The 22196-nt window shown below is 38.3% G+C and overlaps 1 protein-coding gene across 5 annotated transcripts in view; it reads right to left on the bottom strand.

Moving 5' to 3' along the window:
- LOC106083998 (bcl-2-related ovarian killer protein homolog B) overlaps positions 1 to 22196 on the bottom strand; it is a 70678-nt gene that overhangs the window by 28014 nt on the left and 20468 nt on the right. The window contains exon 1 of one of the 5 annotated variants that reach the window (XM_059369345.1): positions 11529 to 11637. The exons of the other annotated variants lie outside the window; for them this stretch is intronic. The gene's annotated coding sequence lies outside the window, so the exon portion shown is untranslated. Of the gene's footprint in view, positions 1 to 11528; positions 11638 to 22196 lie in introns of those variants that run through there. 5 annotated transcript variants of the gene reach the window in all.

Genomic DNA, 22196 nt, shown 5'->3' with positions numbered 1-22196 from the left:
ACTGTCGGTAAAGATGTTCACACTCGACGTCCTCGCGTTAGCACCACACCACTTCACGCATTCCGTGATCGCCCGGATCTCCGCCTGCAGGACCGTATTATGGTCAGCAGTCTAAAACAGATGTCAGTCCCTGGGTTTTCAATGTAAACCCCCAAGCCCACTCTGTCCTCTAGCTTTGATCCATCCGTGTAACATGATCTTCCAGATGGCAATACTAGGGTTCCGTCAATCCAAGACTGTGCCGTCGCACTCGACTTCAAGGTTCATCTCAGGTATCCGATCGGAAACCTCTCCCCTTATCCTCCATTATACCGCGATGGTATAAGCTGCTCCCATCCTCAATCCATTCTCCCATCGCCTTAAGTCTTATAGCCGTAGTGGCTGCCTCACGCTTAATCTGTATGTCAATGGGTCGGATATCTAGAATAGTTCTCTGAACCTTTTGTAGAGAAGCTCAATAATAAGGAACCTCTTTTTTCACAGAGCGACACCACTTAGTAAAGAAATTGTACACAGTTGACTAACTCAAAAATGTCACCTGACCCAAAATTTGCCACTCAAAGCCACTTGTGCCCAAGCATTTGTTTGTTACGCATGGCACCTAAAAACTAACTCAACTAGAAACACACGCTCTTATGACAATAGAACGAGAGTTGGCCTAACGTTTTAATAGTCGTTCGGTAGATGTGTTTTTCAATTTTGTCGCCGGACATCGTGTGTTGTTAGCGAATGAGCACCACTCAGGCAGTGTTTTGTGAAAGTAAAGCAAGTAGAGGAATGACACAGCAAATGTTGTTGAGTGGCAAGAAAACACTCAATTGTTTTTATTATTTAGCATGAGAATTGTTTTCATCAGTGACGTACGGGGTATCCTTTCTATGAAAAATGACAGACTTACTTCCATGTTTTACTTTACCCACGCATTACAAAGCATACACATTAATTTAAACGCTCATAATTTTGCACAGTAGATGTGTGTGTGTTCTCATCAGATGCGCTAAATGTGAGCCTTCGCGCGTATTGCTTAAAATGCAAACTACGACTGCAAATGTGCCCATGAACATTCCATTAAAGAACTAGGGGAAACTTCTCACATATCAATGAGTGCTGTTCGATTCAATTTTGAGCTCAATGATAAGGGACAAGCCGCTTACTGGCTAATGTGTCTGTCCATAGTGGCATAGAGCAGATTAATATCCCCACCCTCTTATCAACATAACCTTACCTAATCTACATCTCTTTCTAGCTTTTGTAGAGCTGGAGCTGATAAAATCAAGACATGCAGGACTATAAGTCCCTATCAGATTCGAACTCAACTTTACCTTAAATTTGGGTGCAAGGTTTGTAACCTTGCACAAACCAAACCTAAAACCTTCTTTGGAACCCTTTTTTCTCCGATCGGAGGGTTATTTGTGGGATGGACGGTCTCCAGACGCTTGTCCCAGATTTGGATATCGGAGATCAGATTCACAGACCTTTCATTTGAGTACCATATAGACTTGGTCAAGTTGTATTTTTGGGGGTCCTTCTAATTTTTGGCCCCAATTATTAATGTGAGATTCCTACTTTACTCTCAAAGACCTTTGCTAGTTGGTTTTGGGGTGGGGCATTCCCCCAGGTTGCTGGATCCCAAATTCAAGCGTTTTCCTTATTCTTACCTCAAGTGCGAAGATTTAATACATTTAAAACTCTGCCAGTGACGAATTTATCCCAGACACAATTGGTAAAACCAATTGGTGATGTTGAGCTTAACACGGGTTATATATTACGTCTAATATGAGCACATGCGAGGGTTGTTCGTAAAGTTTCTGGAGTATGAGATGGTATCCAAGCTTTTCAATACATACCCTTTGGGTACCAAACAAAAAGGATTTCAAAATTCAATTGGTCTATAACAGTACTGTGTTTTTTGCAAGAATCTCTTCTAAAAACCAATATTTTCGAAAATAAAGTTTTTAAAGATAATTTTTTAAATAATTTTATATCCTTCACCACCGTGGCGCAGGGATTAGCATTACCGCTTGTGACGCCGAACTCCTGGTTCAAATCCTGACGTGAACATCAGAAACAACTTTACTAATTCTGGCTACATTTGTGAGATATCCTGCCATGTTAAACTTCTATATCAAGGGGGGTTCGTATGCGACATGCGACACGTTCTGACTCGGCATAAAAAAGGAGGCCCCTTCCATTGAGCTGTCCGTCCATCTCGCTGTCAGTCAGTCGAAAGCTTGCTAACTTTCGAAGAAGTAACGCTGGGCGCTTGAAATTTACATGAATTCTTCCTATTAGTGTAGGTCGGTTGGGATTGTAAATGGGCCAAGTCGGTATGTATTTTGATATAGCTGCCATATAAACCGTTCTCCCGATTTCACTTCTTGAACTTCTAGAGGGCACAATTCTTTCCGATTTCACTGAAATTTTGCACGTAACGTTTTGTTTCGACTTTCAATAATTGTGTCATTTATGATCTAAATCGGTTTATAACTAGAGTGATCGAAACCGGTTTGTAAAACCGGTCGGCCAGTTTTTCTTTTTCAACCAACTGTCAGTTTGTCATAAAATTAGATTTTTGGTGGACCGGTGTAACCGATTGTTTTCATATAAAAATGCAGGTTTTCGGTTTTTAATTGCATCTAAAAATATGAAATTCTACCCAACTTATTGTGAAACAATGTTATCTCTTAAAAAATACTGTATCTCTTTTATTTTTGATGACTTTTATTTTATTTTTTATGACTTTTAACAGCAAAGACAAGTACGGACAATAACATGATGTAGCTGCTATGGGTTGCCCAAAAAATAATTGCGGATTTTTCATATAGACGGCGTTGACAAATTTTTTTACAGCTTGTGACTCTGTAATTGCATTCTTTTTTCTGTCAGTTATCAGCTGTTACTTTTAGCTTGCTTTAGAAAAAAGTTTAAAAAAAGTATATTTGATTAAAGTTCATTCTAAGTTTTATTAAAAATGCATTTACTTTCTTTTAAAAAATCCGCAATTACTTTTGGGCAACCCAATATATATTTTGAAAATTAATTGAAAGAATTTCCCTTTGCATTGCTTGATTCGGCGCGTCCGATCTTTAAACGCGTTTACTTGTTTTTTATACCCACCATCATAGGATGGGAGTATACTAATCTGGTCATTCCATTTGTAACACCTCGAAATAATAATCTGCGACCCCATAAAGTATATATATTTTGGATCGTCTCGACATTCTGATTCGATCTGGCCATGTCCGTCCGTCTGTCTCTCGAAATCACGATAGAGGTCGAAGGCGTAGAGCTAGCCGCTTGAAATTTTGCACAAATACTTAATATGGATGTAGGTCGTTGGGGATTGCAAATGGGCGAAATCGGTTCAGATTTAGATATAGCTCCCATATAAACCGATCTCCCGATTTGACTTCTTGAGCCACTGGAAACCGCAATTTTTGTCCTATTTTGCTGAAATTTTGCATGTAGTGTCCTGTTATGAAACTGTGTTCTGTGCTTAGTACGGTCCAAATCAGTCCATAACCCGATTTGACATCTTGAGCCCCTGGAAGTCGCAATTCTGGTCCGATTTAGCTGAAATTTTCCATGTAGTGCTCTGTTATGACTTCCAACAACTGTGCCATGTACGATTTAAATCGGTCTGTAACCTGATGCATCTCCCATATAAACCAATCTCCCGTTTTGACTTCTTGAGCCCTTACAAGCCACAAGCCGATTTGGCTGAAATTGAACATGTAGTGTTCTGAGATGAGCTCCAATAACTGTCCGAATGAGTTCCAATAACGGCCCGAATAGGTCTATAACCTGATATAGCTCCCATATAAACCGATCATCCGATTTGATTTCTTGAGTCCTCACAAGCCGCAATTTTTGTACGATTTTGCCAAATTTTTTAATGCGGTGTTTTGTTATGACTTTCAACAACTGTGCCAAGTAAGGTCCAAATCAGTCTATAACTTGATATAAGTCCCAATTAAACCGGTCTCTCGATCATCCTTGTTCGGTTCCTAGAAGCTTTAATCTTTGCTGGTTAAAACAGAATTTTATTTATGCCCTTCAACTAAATTTATTTTGTATACATTTTTAGCAGAATCCGTGGTGGTAGCACGCTTTTACCTTTTTTTTAGATCAATTTATGCTTTTGTATGATTTTAAATGAAAACCCGTTACCACCGGTTTTATCGGTTTTTTTTTTAATCAAATTTTACCGTCCACCGGTTTTGAAAATTCTGTGGTTTTTAAAATCCGGTAAAAGCCGTTATTCCAAATAACCGCGTTTTCGATCACTCTATTCATCACACCTGATATTACTGCCATATAAACCGATCTCCCAATTTGACTCCCTCAGCCTCTGGAGCGCGCAATTGTTACTCGATTTGCTGGAATTTTAGAGGTGGTATTTTTCTAGGACTTCTAACAGCCATGAAAAGTAGGGATCATATTGGTCCATAACTTGATAAAGCTCATATATATTTGAAAAATGCATTCAAAGAACTTGTCACATGCGATCCATTCCATCCATCCAGCCGAACTTAACGCACTTTATTTTATTTTTTTTAAATTAATTCAGAATCCGCTGAAATTTGTAATTGTCGCCTCGACATCTTTAGCCAATATTAGCCAAATCGAACTGTATTCTGACATACCTGCCATATAGACCCAATTCCAGGTCATGAGCCCATTCAAGGCGCCTTTGAGTGAGTTTAAAATCCCACTCGGGTATGGTCGAGATGAGATCATATTAGGATATAGCTGCCTTATAAACAATTTCCCGATTCAAGGCCATGGGTTTGTAAAAATCTCAGTTATTATCTCATTACATATAACATTTTAAAGAAATTTAAAAATTTTTATAAAAACAAAATTTCGAGAAAGTATTTCATTCCAATTTTTTATTAAATTTTTGAGGAGATTTTCTGTGAAAATACATTTTTGGTCAAATTTTCTATGAAAATTAAATTTTAAAAAATTTATAAAAACATTGACTAGTGTCTGTAATATACCTTACCTAACTACTCTCGTAGAAAAATGCCTTACTAAGTCATGTGGTTGAAATGTAAACGGGCATTGTATAGACTCTACAAATATATTGATACTCGTATGCGATTGTGTCCACTGCTTCGTACGTTTGTCGTTTGGACCATATCTATAAAAACAACTGTGTCTACACTCCACAGTGTATGTTTTGGTACGTCCAAACATTTTACAAATGATCAAATGAGCTAGAGCCTTGTGCATACAGTGCAGTCTAGTCCGCATGCCAACTTTGTAGAGCGATATCCAATGGAGATGGTTAGAGTTGTGTGGCCCATGATTATGATGAGGTGATCTAGGCACAGGCTGTTGTTACTAGCCGACGGCTGAGATTTTTTTTAAAGCAATCATTTTTGTTTGAATTATTTGTTAGTTTTTTTCTTAAAATGGAAGGGGGTTGTGTTTGAGAATCGACAGTCATCAGTCGTCATTTGCACAATTGGCCAATGAAAATGCAATAAAAATATATTTTACTTAAAATACACCTGCGTGCATTTAAGTAGGCTGGCAGGCAGGCTGGTAGGGAGGAGGCTACTTCACCAAAACTACTTTAAAGTGGAAAATAATGAAAAGTGTTTGGCTTTAATTTAGTCTTTAGAGATTTTCCAACCATATACAAATATAGGCGTTTTTCTCCAAGTCGTGAGCTTCCAATCTAATCGGGGCTTGTAAATTGCAAACTTTTAAGATATATGTCCCAGCTGTCTTGAAAAATTTATTATCGCTTAATTTTTCATATCATTTGTGGGGCAATGAAAAATCATTGAATTGATTACAAAAAAAGGGTGGGGAATAGAAAAAAGTGGACATTCAAATATAAAAAACGGGAAATACTGCAAACATATCGGTCTCTCTTAAGTTTTACCTTCAGCCATTTGTTGTTGGGTTGGCCTAGGCCTAAACCAAGACTAGGTAGTTAAGCAAACTTATGTGGCTCTCATGTATCACCATTTGGCGTTAATTTATGTCCAGTCACAACTTCTATGGGCAGTTGTTAATTTAGTAACTAGAGGACGTACGTGGAATGTATAACAAACAAGACCCCAAGACAGTCTGAGCCAGGCCGGCTAGCCTGTCGGACAACTTGGCTACCAGCAACAGTCGACTAGCTGTTGCTGCTTTAGTTTTGGACATGGACATGACCAAAGTCAATGGCTATAGATAAACGAAAACACATTCTATGGGGACTCCCATATTTATACGCATTGTTGTAATAACTAATGGGTGTTAAATTTTGTGATATAGAACAAAGTTGAAATAAAAATCAAAACAGTTATAGAGCAAGGATCATAAAAAATAGAGGGCAAATAGATCAACTTGGCAACTTTTGCAAATTTTGCCCATGAACATTCCACTAAGGAACAGGGGAAAACTTCTCACATATTAATGAGTGTCGTCCAATTCAAGTTTAAGCTCAATCATAAGGGGTCTCCTTTTTATAGCCGAGTCCGAACGGCGTGCCGCAGTGCGACACCTCTTTGGAGAGCAGTTTTACATGGCAAGTAACTCACAAATGTTGCCAGCTTTGCAAATGCAAATACAAATGCTAATTTTGTCCATGAACATTCCACTAAGGAACAGGGACAAACTTCTCACATATCAATGAGTGACGTCCGATTCAAGTTTAAGCCCAATGATAAGGGGCCTCCTTTTTATAACCGAGTCCGAACGGCGTGCCACAGTGTGACACCTCTTTGGGGAGAAGTTTTACATGGCATAGTAACTCACAAATGTTGCCAGCTTTAGGAGGGGAAAAACCACCGCTGAAAATTTATTTCTGATGGTCTCGCCAGGTTTCGAACCCAGGCGTTTAGCGTCAGAGGCGAACATGCTAACCTCTGCGGTAGGGTGGCCTCCAGATCAATGTTGCAGGAGTCTTAATTATACCCTACACCACCACTGTGGTACAGAGTATTATAACTTTGTGCATTTGTTTGCAATGCTTAGAAGAAGAAGAGCTAGACCTGTTGATAAGAACACCGATTGGCTTAGAATCACTTCCTGATTCGATTTAGCTATGGCCGTCTGTCCGTCGGTCCGTCTGTCTGTCCATGTATTCTTGTGATCAAGTTTCAGTTAGCATTTATAGTCATATTGTCATGAAATTTTGCACAAGTCTCTTTTTTGGCCCAAGGACGAATACTATTAATTTTGAACGAAATCGGTTCAGATTTAGATATAGCTCCCATATATATCTTTCATCCGATTTGGCCTCTCAAGGCTGTATAAGCCACAATTTTGGTCCGATCTTTACAAAATTTGGCATGGGGTGTTTTATTTGACGTCTTCATATGTGTGCAAAATTTTATGAAAATCGGTCCAGATTTAGATATAGCTCTCATATATATATCATTCATCCGATTTGGCCTTTCAAGGCTGTAGAAGCCACAAATTTGGTCCGATCTTTACAAAATTTGGCATGGGATGTTTTATTTGACGTCTTCATATGTGTGCAAAATTTTATGAAAATCGGTCCAGATTTAGATATAGCTCTCATATATATCTTTCATCCGATATGGGCTTTTAAGGCTATAAGCGCCAGAATTTTGGTCCGATCTTTACTAAATTTGGCATGGGGTGTTTTATTTGACGTCCTCATATGCGTGCAAAATTTCATTAAAATCGGTTCAGATTAAGATAGAGCTCCCATATATAACTTTCATCCGATATGGCCTTTCAAGGCTGTAGAAGCCACAAGTTTGGCCCGATCTTTAAAAAATTTGGTATGGGGTGCTTTATTTGACGCCCTCATATGTGTGTAAAATTTCATAAAAATCGGTTCAGATTTAGATAAAGCACCCATATATATCTTTCATCCGATTTGGACTTTAAAGGCTGTAGTAGGCACAATTTTGGCCCGATTTTTACAAAATTTAGCCTGAGTTGTTCTATTTAAAGTCCCAATGCGAGTGCAAAATTTCATATAAATCGGTCTAGATTAAGACATAGCTCCCATATATATCTTTTGTCCGATATGGTCTTTTGAGGCTGTAGAAGCCACTATTTTAGTCCGATCTTAACAAGATGTAGTACGAGGTGTTTTATTTGACGTCCTAATACGTGTGCGAAATTTCGTAAAATACGGATAAGATTTAGATATAGGTCCCTGATATATCTTCCATCCGAAATAGATTATAGCCTGTAAAAAGCACAATTTTCGTCCGATTTTGCATGGGACATTATATTTGGCGTGCCCAAATATGTGCCCAAAATTTCATTAAAATCGGTCCTGATTTAGATATAGCTTCAATGTATATATTTTATCCGATATGGATTTTTAAGACAGTAAAAGTAACAATTTTGGTCACATCTCTACAATATAGGGCGTGAGATGTTCCAATTGACGTTCCAGTATGTGTCATCAAAATTGACACAAGTTTCGATATAACTCCCATATAATATTTTATCCGATATGGCCTTTTTTAGGATGAGGAAATCCAAATTTGTTGTCCTATCGTAAGAAAATCTTGCAAGGGTCTATATGATATTTCAATATGTATCCAAATTAAAGTCTGATTTCGAGATAAGTTCTACATATAAAAAGTGCTACGTATGCCAGGTGGTGTAGGGTATTATATAGTCGGCCCCGCCCGACTTTTGCCTTTTCTTACGGGTTTTTATACATAACTTTTATACATAACACCCCGATTAAACTGCTCATTAAATTTAAGGCTCTCGTCAACTGATTTAATAAAGGGAAAAATCTGCATATCAATAGCACTCTAGTTCAAATCCAGCAATGTTTGGAATGTGGACTAAATACGTTTAAGAAAATTTTCAGTTATGACACTCTCGAAATAAACTCATTCCTAAATAAATCACCTGGTAGACAATTTTAATTCAAATGTCTTGCAAAGGTTTATTTTATCAAATGCTTTGGTAAATGGGTAGTTTATTGTTCGAATGTTTATTTTGTTGATTTTTTATTTTTATGCCATCGATATTGGACGCGTGAATGTTTAATTCCACCATATAAATATTTTCCGGTCTCTCCCGCAAAAACCTGGCCCATATATTGTTAGTGGTATTTTGGTTTGCCTTCTGGTAGCACTTCAAATTGAAATTGAACTTGGCAAACAATGCCACTATCACAAGAAGTTGGTTGGTAAGTCGGTCGGTCGACCGATCGCACTTAAATGCCAATACATGACATTTGGCAAATTTTAAATAAGGCTCTATTCGAGCATTGTATTCAAAATATGTCAAGATTGTATGTCTAGCTGTCAGTGGGGAAGTTCAAAATGTTGTTCAGAGACCAAAGTGACAATATTGGTGGGAGTTTTGTGTGTGAAACCTGGTATGAAGTTTTACATTCAGACACATGTGTGTGACACATATCTGTACACTCAAAAAAAAAAAAAACAGATGGAAAATTAAATGGTAAATGGTTTTTTATATCTAGTCATTTCGTTTGTAATCGCTTCAAATATTAGTCTGCAATATATATTCATGATCATCTTGACATTCGGAGTTGATCTGGCCATGTCGGTTCGTTCTTCTGTCCAAATCACGATAGCGGTCGAACGATTGAAGCTAGCCACATGAAATTTTATATACAGATACTTTTTATACCCTACACCACTACTGTGGTACAGGGTATTATAACTTAGTGAATTATTGGGTTGCCCAAAAAGTAATTGCGGATTTTTTAAAAGAAAGAAAATGCATTTTTAATAAAACTTAGAATGAACTTTAATCAAATATACTTTTTTTACACTTTTTTTCTAAAGCAAGCTAAAAGTAACAGCTGATAACTGACAGAAGAAAGAATGCAATTACAGAGTCACAAGCTGTGAAAAAATTTGTTAACGCCGACTATATGAAAAATCCGCAATTACTTTTTGGGCAACCCAATAGTTTGTAACACCCAAAAGGAAGACAGATAGACCCATTGATAAGTATATCGATCGACCCAGAATCACTTTCTGATTCGATTTAGCGATGTCCATCTGTCTGTCTGTCCGTCCGTCTGTCTGTCCATGTTTATTTGTGTACAAAGTGCAGGTCGCAGTTTTCATCCGATCGCCTTCAAATTTGGTACAGGCATGTTTTTCGGCCTAGGGACGAAGCCTATTGAAATTGGAAAAAATCGGTTCACACCTGGATATAGCTCCCACATATATGTTCGTCCTATTTTCGGTAATATTGCATTTAAAAGGTCATTTGTTAACCGATTATCTTTTGGCAGGAGGGATTTTCTCTTGACTCTCAAGTTTAGTGGTGATTTTCATGGAAATCGGTTAAGATTTAGATGTAGCTCTCATATATATATATCGTCCAATTTTAACTTCTAAATTCGCAACAAGCGCATTTATTGACCCATCTTGCCAAAATTTTGCAAAACGCTTTCCTCGACAACTGCCACAGTATCTGAGGAGTTTGCTCGATCAAATTTAGATATAACTCTCATGTATATGTTCGTCCGATTTTGAGAAATATTGCTAAAAAGTGTTCATTTGTTAACCGATTCGGTTGAAATTTTGCAGGAAGGATTTTTTTATGACTCTTAATATTACTGGTGAATTTCATAGAAATCGGCCCAGATTTAGATATAGCTGTCATATATGTATATCGCCAGATTTTCACCACAAGAGCCACTGCAAGCGCATTGTTTGACCAATCATGCCAAAGTTTTGCACAACGCTTTCCTCGACGACTACCACATTGCCCGAAATCAATTCAGAATTAGATATAGCTCCCATACATATGTTCGTCAGATTTTGGGTAATTTGCCATAATGTTGTCATATGTCAACCGTAATTTTTACAGTTTAAACATATTTGCTCGCCGAGGTCCACCAAAATTGGTTCGGAATTGGATATAGGTCCCATATTGTACTTATTGGGTAGGTCTAGGGTATTATACAGTCGACACTGACTTCTACCACATCCTATATATTTGGATATAGCTGTCATATAGAACCATATTCCTATTTAGGGTCTTGGCCCCACAAAAGGCGGAGTCCGACTTTGTTGAAACTGTGACTTGTATAAGACTTCTCGGTTCAAATACGATCCAGACCAGCCCACAGTTGGATATAACTAAAGAAATGGTTATGGAGTTTTAATAAACTGGGATGATTTATATATCCATGGTGGTGTGAATCTAAAAATCTGCACGGCGGAATTTAGCACGTTTTTTGTATTACACAGTGTCAAATTTACAATTTGATAATTCGTCCATCTTGACCATTAGAATTTCTTATAAAATTCACTATCAACTATTGGGTTGCCCAAAAAGTAATTGCCGATTTTTCATATAGTCGGCGTTGACAAATTTTTTCACAGCTTGTGACTCTGTAATTGCATTTTTCTTCTGTCAGTTATCAGCTGTTACTTTTAGCTTGCTTTAGAAAAAAAGTGTAAAAAAAGTATATTTGATTAAAGTTCATTCTAAGTTTTATTAAAAATGCATTTACTTTCTTTTAAAAAATCCGCAATTACTTGTTGGGCAACCCAATATTTTCTTCAAGTGCAGTCATTACAACTATTTACCTTTTGTTAATGTTCGTGGCTTAATTGAATTTTAAATATTCAGATAAGAGTAAGACAACAACACCAGCAATACGGGCATAAGAAAACTTCACAACAATGTAGGTGGAGTTACTGAAACGCACCCGTTTGCTCCACTGACTGACTGACTGACTGATTAAAAAACTATAGATAACACATGTTGCCGCTTTAAGCATTCAGCTAACAACGACAATCAAGAAATACAATACCCAACGCCCCGAATAATTTTCTAACGCCCCGACGAGTGGCAGTGTAATTAAAAACAACTTAACACCATGCTACACTGAGAAAAACCACAACCCCAATTCGGGTGTGTTAATGTGTGTGGTGGATTTTTTGCATACACAAAAAGCAATGATCGTGATTTTAAATGGCTGTTGTCCATATCTAATGTCTAGTTGTTGGCCATTGCCCAAAGCAATGCGTCTATCTACCAATGGAGGTGGTGGGGCACCAAATGATTCAAGCTTCAATTTGTTGTTGGGAAAACGTGATAGAATGCCGCTAACGATTTTGATCTTAAATCTCCCTGAGATACACACGTCGAAGACCATTACAATAACCGCAAAACATATACAAGTGTCGATTGTATCGCTGAAACAATTTATATGTAGAGGCATACATCAATTATTGCAATCGGATTGACAGCTTCGATAGTCTGTGGCTTTGGCAATATCGCATTAGATCAAAAACTTGAACCTATTTCAGAAGTTTGAAATTCAATTGTGCTCAAAGATTGATTTCTCAAAATGCACCACAGCAAAGGGATCATATGAAATTAAAAAAAAAACTAATTATCATGTATGTAGTTTGTAGACACTTACAACCATGTAAATGTTACTTTTCAAATGTAAAATCGTTTTCAACAGTGACAAGCCTATGAACCTAGGTTAGGTTGGGGGAGGAAGGTGTTTGTTAGCGCCACCATAAATTGGTTATAAGAAGAAATTTCCTCATCTTTGAACTAAACTTGAATGCAATAGTATATGGCAACTACTTACAGCTTTAAGCTGAATTCAAATAAAATGGTGGTAAATTGACACTGTTGAGCAGCTGTCGTCGGGGTAGTCAGGGTAATGGCTGCCAATTCACTGCCTCTTCCCAGGAAAATAAATTTTTTTGCTTCGAAAGAATTTGTTTGGGTTGCCCAAAAAGTAATTGCGGATTTTTTAAAAGAAAGTAAATACATTTTTAATAAAACTTAGAATGAACTTTAATCAAATATATAATTGCCATTTTGTTCGATAACCTTTTACCATCTTCCTGGCAAATTTAGTATTCCACGCTCATAGAACTCCTGGCCTTTATCTGAAAAAAACTGAACCAAGTGCAATTTTATAGCCTCATCATTGCCGAAAGTTTTACCATTTAAGAAGTTCTGCAAAGATCGAAATAAATGGTAGTCTGATGGTGCAAGGTCAGGGCTATGTGGTGGATGCATCAAAAGTTCCCAGCCAAGTTCACTCAGTTTTTGGCGAGTGACCAAAGATGTGTGCGGTCTAGCGTTGTCCTGGTGGAATATGACACCTTCACGATTGACCAATTCGGTACCCAAATATCAAGCTTTTTCACCAGTCCAAGACTTTTTATGTGATAATGAACGGTTGATTTTGGTATATTTAACTTCTCTTCTATCTCACGCTCAGTTACATGACGATCCTTCATTTGGCCGACCTGAACGTGGCTCATTTATAAGTGAAAAATCTCCAGAACGGAATTTGCGAAACCAATTTTGACACTGTCTTCCTTTTAAGGCTTTATCACCATACACATCTCGTAACTTTTTAGCAACCTGCTCTGCGTTTTTTCCTTTACGGAAATAATAAAGTAAAATATGACGAAAATGCTCCTTTGTGGGCTCCATATTAAAATTGACGCCAATCAAACAAATGTAAACAAAATTTCGCGCACTTTTTTTCTGAAGCAAGCTAAAAGTAACAGCTGATAACTGACAGAAGAAAGAATGCAATTACAGAGTCACAAGCCGTTGAAAAAATTTGTCAACGCCGACTATATGAAAAATCCGCAATTACTTTTTGGGCAACCTAGTTTTTATTTTCTGGCTGACAAACAGTTTGGGATATGTGGAAACAGCTCCACGTTGGCTGCTATATAAGTTTCTGGCCTAGGCAACACTAAATGTTGCCAGATGCAATCTGACATTTTCATTGGATTGCAGTGTAGGGAGATTAACGCCTCCTCTGAGGATGGGAAAATCCGCATTGTTTGTGTGCCAGGACATAACGGAGTAAGGGGAAATGAAAGGGCAGACGATTTGGCAATGAAGGCCAGAGGACTGTCGTCAATAAACTTGGTTAACCCGAAGCCTTTAGGGTCGACGCAGTCCGAGTTTAAGGGAGTGAGCGACGAATGCGCATGCAACATTGTGGAACAGCGAAACGGTCGGTAGGACGGCGAAAATCCTATGGGGGGGGTCTAGATCGTGAGAAGACGAGGCTATTACTGAAAGGCAGCAAGAAGAAGGTCAGTATAGCCTTTGGTATCATAACGGGACACATAGGACTACGAGCTCACTTATGTAAAATCGGTGCGGCAAGTGATAGCACGTGTAGGGCATGCGGGGAAGATGATGAAAGGTTGAAGCATTTCCTAAGTCATTGGCCGACTTTCGCGGCTAAAAGACACCGGTACTTAGGTGGGCATACAATACCAGACATGAACCAACTTAGGGGAGTGGTATTGACAACAATTAAGGATTTTGGAAGTAGCAAGGAATTCGTAACATAAAATTTTCTTTTTAGAGGTTACTTTTTAGTTTGTAGAGCGCACAAAAAACCGATTACTGGCTTAGGTGTATGTCCATAGTGGCATGGGGCGGATTAATATCTGCACCCACTTTTCAACCTAACCTAACCTCTTGCTAAATTTCAGCCAAATCGGATGAGACCATTGGCTCAAGAAGTCAAGATCCAAGATCGGCTTATATGACAGCTATGCCAGATTATAAACCGATTTGAATCATACTTAACACAGTTGACAGTTTTGTGATACTAAAACACTGCGTGCTAAATTTCAGTCAAATCGGACGAGAATTGCGCCCTCCAGAGGCTCAAGAAGTCAAGACCCAAGATCGGTTTATATGGCAGCTATATCAAAACATGGACCGATTTGGCCCATTTACAATCGACCATCCGACCTACACTGAAAAACAGTATCTGTGCAAAATTTAAAAAAAATATCATCCAAATCGGATGAGACTTGCGCGCTCTATTGGCTCAAGAAGTCAAGATCCAAGATCGGTTTTTATGCCAGCTATGCCAGATTATGAACCAATTTGAATTATACTTAACACAGTCAATGGAAGTGATACCAAAACACTACGTACAAAATTCAGTCAGATCGGGCGAGAATTGGGCCCTATAGAGGCTTAAGAAGTCAAGACCCAAGATCGGTTTATATGGCAGCTATATCAAAACTTGGAACGATTTGAACCCTACTTAGTGCAGTTGTTGGAAGTGATACCAAAACACCACATGCAAATCGGGCGAGAGTTGGGCCCTTTGGAGGCTCAAGAAGTCAAGATCCAAGATCGGTTTATATGGCAGCTATTGGGTTTCCCAAAAAGTAATTGTCGGTAATATAGTAGTACAATAATATAGTCGGCGTTGACAAATTTTTTCAACGGCTTGTGACTCTGTAATTGCATTCTTTCTTCTGTCAGTTATCAGCTGTTACTTTTAGCTTGCTTTAGAAAAAAGTGCGCGAAATTTTGTTTACATTTGTTTGTTTGGCGTCAATTTTAATATGGGTACCACATGTATTGAAAGAAATTCATTTAACAAACCGAATGCACCTTAAACGCAATGAATTCGATCCGTTTTTAAAACGAATCATAACTGGAGATGAAAAATGGATTGTTTACAACAACGCTAGTCGAAAACGATCATGGTCCAGACATGGTGAACCAGCTCAAACCACTTCAAAGGCTGATATCCACCAAAAGAATGTTATGCTGTCTGTTTGGTGGGATTGGAAGGGTGTGGTATATTTTTAGCTGCTTCCAAGGAACCAAACGATTAATTCGGATGTTTACTGTCAACAATTGGACAAATTGAATACAGCCATCAAGGAGAAGCGACCAGAATTGGTCAATCGTAAAGGTGTCATATTCCACCAGGACAACGCTAGACCGCACACATCTTTGGTCACTCGCCAAAAACTGAGTGAGCTTGGCTGGGAACTTTTGATGCATCCACCATATAGCCTTGACCTTGCACCATCAGACTACCATTTATTTCGATCTTTGCAGAACTCCTTAAATGGTAAAACTTTCGGCAATGATGAGGCTATAAAATCGCACTTGGTTCAGTTTTTTGCAGATAAAGGCCAGAAGTTCTATGAGCGTGGAATACTAAATTTGCCAGGAAGATGGCAAAAGGTTATCGAACAAAATGGCAATTATATATTTGATTAAAGTTTATTCTAAGTTTTATTTAAAATGCATTTACTTTCTTTTAAAAAATCCGCAATTACTTTTTGGACAACCAATAATTTATTTAAAGACATTTTTCAAATAAAATTTTTTTGCGCAGATAAAATTTTAATTAAAATAATAAAACGAGAGTTAAGAAAAAATTCATATAGAATTATGTCTTAGAAAAATGATTGTCAAAGGTTTTTCTTTCGGAACAATTTTTACAAAAAAAAAAATTTTCGCAAGAAAATTCCATGAATTTTTTTTTAAATAATTTTTGGTTAAAACAATCGTTACAAAAATTACATTGTGATTCGGTGCCTAAAAAATATTGCATTAACCCATTAATGACAAAAATACCCAAGAATTGAAATGCCTTAAAAATTTTATTGATTTTTTTTTTATAAAAATTTTTGTTTCAGAATTTAAAAAATTTTAAAGAAATTTTGTCTTAATAAAAATATTTTCGAGGAGGGACCGGCCCTTGCTGAAGTTTTGGAATTAGAGAATGTTACACTGAAATTTTGTTTTTAGAACAATTCCATTAAAATTTTTTTTAGAAAAAATGTCATTAAAAGTTTTTTTTTACAAAGAATTTCGTTACAATTTTGCCCTTTAGAAAAATAATTTTAAGGCGGCCCTGGCTCAGCAAAATGTTGTCCTTGTAGAATATTATAAATATGAAATTTTTTGTTTAGAAGAAATTTAATTTAAATTTTTTCTTCAGACAATATTTTGAGGTGGGGGCTTGAGCCCGAGGCCCCCCTCCCTGGCTACGTCCCTGGTGCCAAGAATAGGATTTTTGGCTATTTTCCCTGTAAACTGCATTTTTGTCCCTTAATGTTCCATTATAACAACGCTGAGTCAAAATAGTGGATGGAAAGTTTTGGCACACTCATTTTATAGGCCAGGGCCTGAATTACCGCATAAGTGAACGAGTAAAATATTGGGTTGCCCAAAAAGTAATTGCGGATTTTTCATATATATTTGATTAAAGTTCAATCTAAGTTTTATTAAAAATACATTTACTTTCTTTTAAAAAATCCGCAATTACTTTTTGGGCAACCAATAGTTCAAAATCGCTCTAATGTGAATTCTGTATCTCTGCCATTTTATCAAGTATTTAATGTTAAGGTAAGTACCCTTTTCCCGTTTGCCATAACCTTTTTCGTGATTTCGACAGGCGGGCGGACGGCTATGCCTAGTTCGACTTAGAAAATCTTAACTATCAGGAAAATAGATATACTAAATAGGATCAATCCCATGGCAGCCGGTTGTACGTACCGGATTGACCCGATGAATTCCTTCATCGGCAAGGGCTGCCGCCTCAGTGTACCACACACTGCTACTACAACAACAACAACTAAATAGGATCCCACATCGATATTTCTTAGTCTTACAAAACGGAACGACTAGTTAATTATTTTCCCCTATTAATTTTCATTGCAAACTGCTATTCCAACAGAAGGTTTGACCAGCAATTGTTGTCATAGCAAGCGGATGTCATCAAAATTATTAATAAAATGCATTTAAACGACATGAATGTTATTCGAGATGGAATAATTGAAAAGACATGGCAAAGCGACAAAACAATTCAATTCGATTAGTATGCGATAACTGTGTTCATCCCTACCTAAAAAAAAACAAGCAGATTGTAAATTATTGTTAGCAGTTGTTTGGTTGATATTTTCATTGTCATTACGTCAATGTCAGTGATGGAGTGACTGATGGTGGTGGTGGTGGTTGTGGTTGTCTTTCATTGCTAATTGTTTGTTAAATAACATTTGTTGGAAATAAAAACAGTTTGCGGAATTAAATTCCATTTTAAATAGGATATTTAAAACTAATTTACACACAAATCATCGACACAATACCGAAAGTCCATACCGATAGTCTTTTATTATCGGAAACGCTAATGATTTTTGGCAAATAGGGAAAACTAATAAAATTAACTGTATTTTGCCAAGGACAATAAATTATATAAAAAAAACAAAGTATTGGGTTGCCCAAAAAGTAATTGCGGATTTTTCATATAGTCGGCGTTGACAAATTTTTTCACAGCTTGTGACTCTGTAATTGCATTCTTTCATCTGTCAGTTATCAGCTGTTACTTTTAGCTTGCTTTAGAAAAAAAGTGTAAAAAAAGTATATTTGATTAAAGTTCATTCTAAGTTTTATTAAAAATGCATTTGCTTTCTTTTAAAAAATCCGCAATTACTTTTTGGGCAACCCAATAAAAACATGCCAAGTTCGGCCGGCCCGAATATTGGGAAACCTCCAACATGGATCGCATGTGACAACTATATAAGAGCTATATCCAGTTATAGACCGATATGGACCATGCTTGTCATGGCTGTTAAAAGTCATAGAAACATATTCCATAGACAGTCAAAGAAAAATATTCCATACATCATATCCAGCGAACTGCTTAAATACTATAAACATCATGCCTATGTCAGGGGTAGGTCGATGGAAACTGCCCTGCCCGAGGTTGTGCATAAAATAGATGAATACTTCGATGCCAAAACGTACACACTGGCAGAATGCATTGCCATTGACTCACAGATCCAATCCTAAGACCAGTATCGGGTGGACCCGTTCCTAAGAGACTGGATAAACCATATGCTAAGGAACAGGTGGATAAATTGTGTGTCCCATGACATAAATATAAGGGAGAAAGTGGCACAAGGAACGCCATAGGGGGCATTTTATTGCCACTCCTGTGCGTGACCACCATAAATGACCAATTACGGATGCTGACTGAGCAGGGATTTGAACCCATCTGCTACGCAGACGATGTTATAATACTTCTAAGAGGTAAGGATATGAAGCAGCTATGCAGAAGTGTCGAACGGGTCTTGCAGATGGCACACGACTTGGCTAGACCTAGTGGCCTCAATGCTAACCCAGAGAAGACTGAAATCTGCCTTTTCACAAGAAAGACAAAGGAGGGCCAAAATGACGCATCACGTTACCACAATAAAACGATGTCAATATCTGACAAGGTCAAATGATTAGGAGTGATCTTGGATAGGAAACTGAATTGGAAGTGTCACATTCAGGAGGGTACGGAGAAGGCTCACAGATGTTGAACACTATGTAGATGGACTGTAGGCTCGAAATTGTGGCTGAATCCCAGGATAGTCCATTGGCTCTACAGGAGAGTGATAAGACCAATACTTACTTATGCCTCAGTAGTTTGGTGGACTGCTATGCAGAAAAAAAGCAACGTAAGGACCATACAACAGGTTCAGAGAACATGTTGCCTTGGCATAGGAGGAGCGATGAGGACCACGTCCACTTACGCCTTAGTAGTTTGTTGGACTACGATGGAGAAAAAGTGCAACGTTAGGATTATGCAACAGGTTCCGAGAACATGTTATCCTGGCATAGGCGGAGCGATGAGGACTACTCCTACTAGGGCAATAGAGACCATTCTAGATATCCGACACATTGACATACAGATTAAGTGTGAGGCCACTGCGACTATGAGACTTAAGGCGATGGGAGAATAGATTGAGGATATGAGCAGCTCATACCATCGCGGTATAATCGAGGCGACGACAGGAAACCTGGATGGAATGGAAGAGGTTTCCGATCGGATACCTGAGAAGGAGCGATAAGGACTACTCCTACTAGGGCAATAGAGACCATTCTAGACACATTGACATACAGATTAAGTGTGAGACTTAAGGCGATAGGAGAATGGATTGAGGATATGAGCATCTCATACCATTGCGGTATAATCGAGGCGACGACAGGAAGGAATGGAAGAGGTTTCCGTTCGGATACCTGAGACGATGCTAGAGGACGAGTGCGAGGCACTGCTGCCAGCGGAACAGCCTTTGACTGACGGAACCCTAGTATTGCCATCTGGCAGATCATGTTACACGAATGGTTCAAAGCTAAAGGACAGAGTGGGCCTAGGGGTCTACATTGAGAACCCAGGGACTGAGATCTGTTTTAGGCTGCCTGACCATAATACGGTCCTGCAGGCGGAAATCCGGGCGATCACGGAATGCGTGAGGTGGTGTGGTGCTAACGCGAGGGCGTCAAGTGTGAACATCTTTACCGACAGTAAAATTGTCATTAGGGCAATAACAACCAGGACGGCAAGGTCACGAACTGTCTTGCAGTGTGAGAAGGAGCGATGAGGACTACTCCTACTAGGGCAATAGAGACCATTCTAGACACATTGACATACAGATTAAGTGTGAGGCCACTGCGGCTATGAGATTTAAGGTGATGGGAGAATGAATTGAGGATATGAGCAGCCCATACCATTGCGGTATAATCGAGGCGACGACAGGAAACCTGGAAGGAATGGAAGAGGTTTCCGATCGGATACCTGAGACGATACTAGAGAACGAGTGCGAGGCACTGCTTTGACTGACGGATAACTAGAATTGCCATCTGGCAGATCATGTTACACGAATGCTACAAAGCTAAAGGACAGAGTGGGCCTAGGGGTCTACATTCACAACCCAGTGACTGAGACTTAATACGGTCCTGCAGGCGGAGATCCGGGCGATCACGGAAGAGAAGGTGTGAGAAGGTGTGGTGCTAACTCGAGGTCGTCAAGTGTGAACATCTTTACCGACAGTAAAATTGCCATAAGGGCAATAACAAACAGGACGGTGAGGTCACGAACTGTCTTGCAGTGTGAGAAGGAGATTAATGCCATCTCTGAGAATGGCAAAATCCGCATAGTTTGGTTGCAGGGCCATTACGGAGTAAGAGGGAATAAAAGGGCAGACGATTTGGCAATGAAGGCCAAAGGACTGCCGTCAATAAACTTGGTTAACCCGAAGCGTTTCGGGTGGAGTCGCAGTCGGAGTTAAGGGCGTGGGTGACGAAGGGCATGCAACACTAAGGATCAGCGAAACGGTCGGTGGGATGGCAAAAATCCTATGGGAAGATCTGGATCGTGAGAGGACGAAACTATTACTGAAAGGAAGTAAGAAGGAATGTATTGGGTTGCCCAAAAAGTAATTGCGGATTTTTTAAAAGAAAATAAATGCATTTTTAATAAAACTTAGAATGAACTTTAATCAAATATACTTTTTTTACACTTTTTTTCTAAAGCAAGCTAAGAATGCAATTACAGAGTCACAAGCTGTGAAAAAATTTGTCAACGCCGACTATATGAAAAATCAGCAATTCCTTTTTGGGCAACCCAATAGTATAGCTTTCGGTATCATAACGGGACACATAGGATTAAGAGCTCACTTATGCAAAATCGTTGCGGCAAGTTATAGCATGTGTAGGGCATGCGGGGAAGATGGTGATACTATAGAGCATTTCCTATGTCATTACCCGGCTTTGGCGTCTAACAAATTTCGGAACTAAGTTGGGGACACAATACCAGCCATGAACCAACTTAGGGGCGCGGCATAGAAAGCAATGTTTAGAGCTGAGATGTTATTGAAAAGAAGTGCACAACTTCAAGGCCCTAAGTGGTTCAGGCACCACCTCGGCATTTCGAAAAATTGTTCGGGCTCAATTTTCGTCCGATTTTCAAAATTATTTTTTATCATATGCAGGATTTGCAAATTGCAAATTTTGCCCATGAACGTTCCACTAAGGAACAAGGGCAAACCTCTGAATAGTGCATTTGCAGGATAGTGCTCAAAAAAGTCTGCTTGAAGTCTACAATATCTCTACTGGTTTCGGGAATATTCAACTTAAAATTTTTATTTCTTTGAAATTTTAACCGAGATTTACGTATTTTGAGATTTACAAAGACATTTACAGTTCGATTTTCAGTTTGATGCATGGTTTGGTGTCAAATTTTACAAAGACTTTGTCGCAAAAAGTGTCCACACCGCATTATTCAGTTATAAGTTATACAGTTTTGAAATAAAAAATCTTGAAAGTTTTGAAAAAAAAAATCACTGATTGATATTTATTGAAAAACTTTCTTAAATACTCAAAGCCCAAATCCACCATTTGAGCTTGTGATTTTTACTTCATATGTCTCCTTAGCCCATGCAAAAAATATTTTGCACCTAAGAATATTTATAGCCTCCACCGCCAATTTGCTAAAAAATGCCGATTTAGAAACCATCTTTGCCCGAAATGGGTATTTTAGGTATTTTTGTGAAACAATTCGGACAATCACTTTTTTAGGGACACTTTTATATGCAAAATTCAATTTAAGATATCTGTTCGTTTTTTCATGCAATTTTTTTTTCAATTTGAATTTTTTTTCTAGA

Source organism: Stomoxys calcitrans, chromosome 5 (assembly GCF_963082655.1).
Source record: "Stomoxys calcitrans chromosome 5, idStoCalc2.1, whole genome shotgun sequence".
Taxonomy (NCBI): domain Eukaryota; kingdom Metazoa; phylum Arthropoda; class Insecta; order Diptera; family Muscidae; genus Stomoxys; species Stomoxys calcitrans.
The sequence above is the reverse complement of the archived record's forward strand: the minus strand, read 5'-3'. Positions and strand labels throughout refer to the sequence as shown.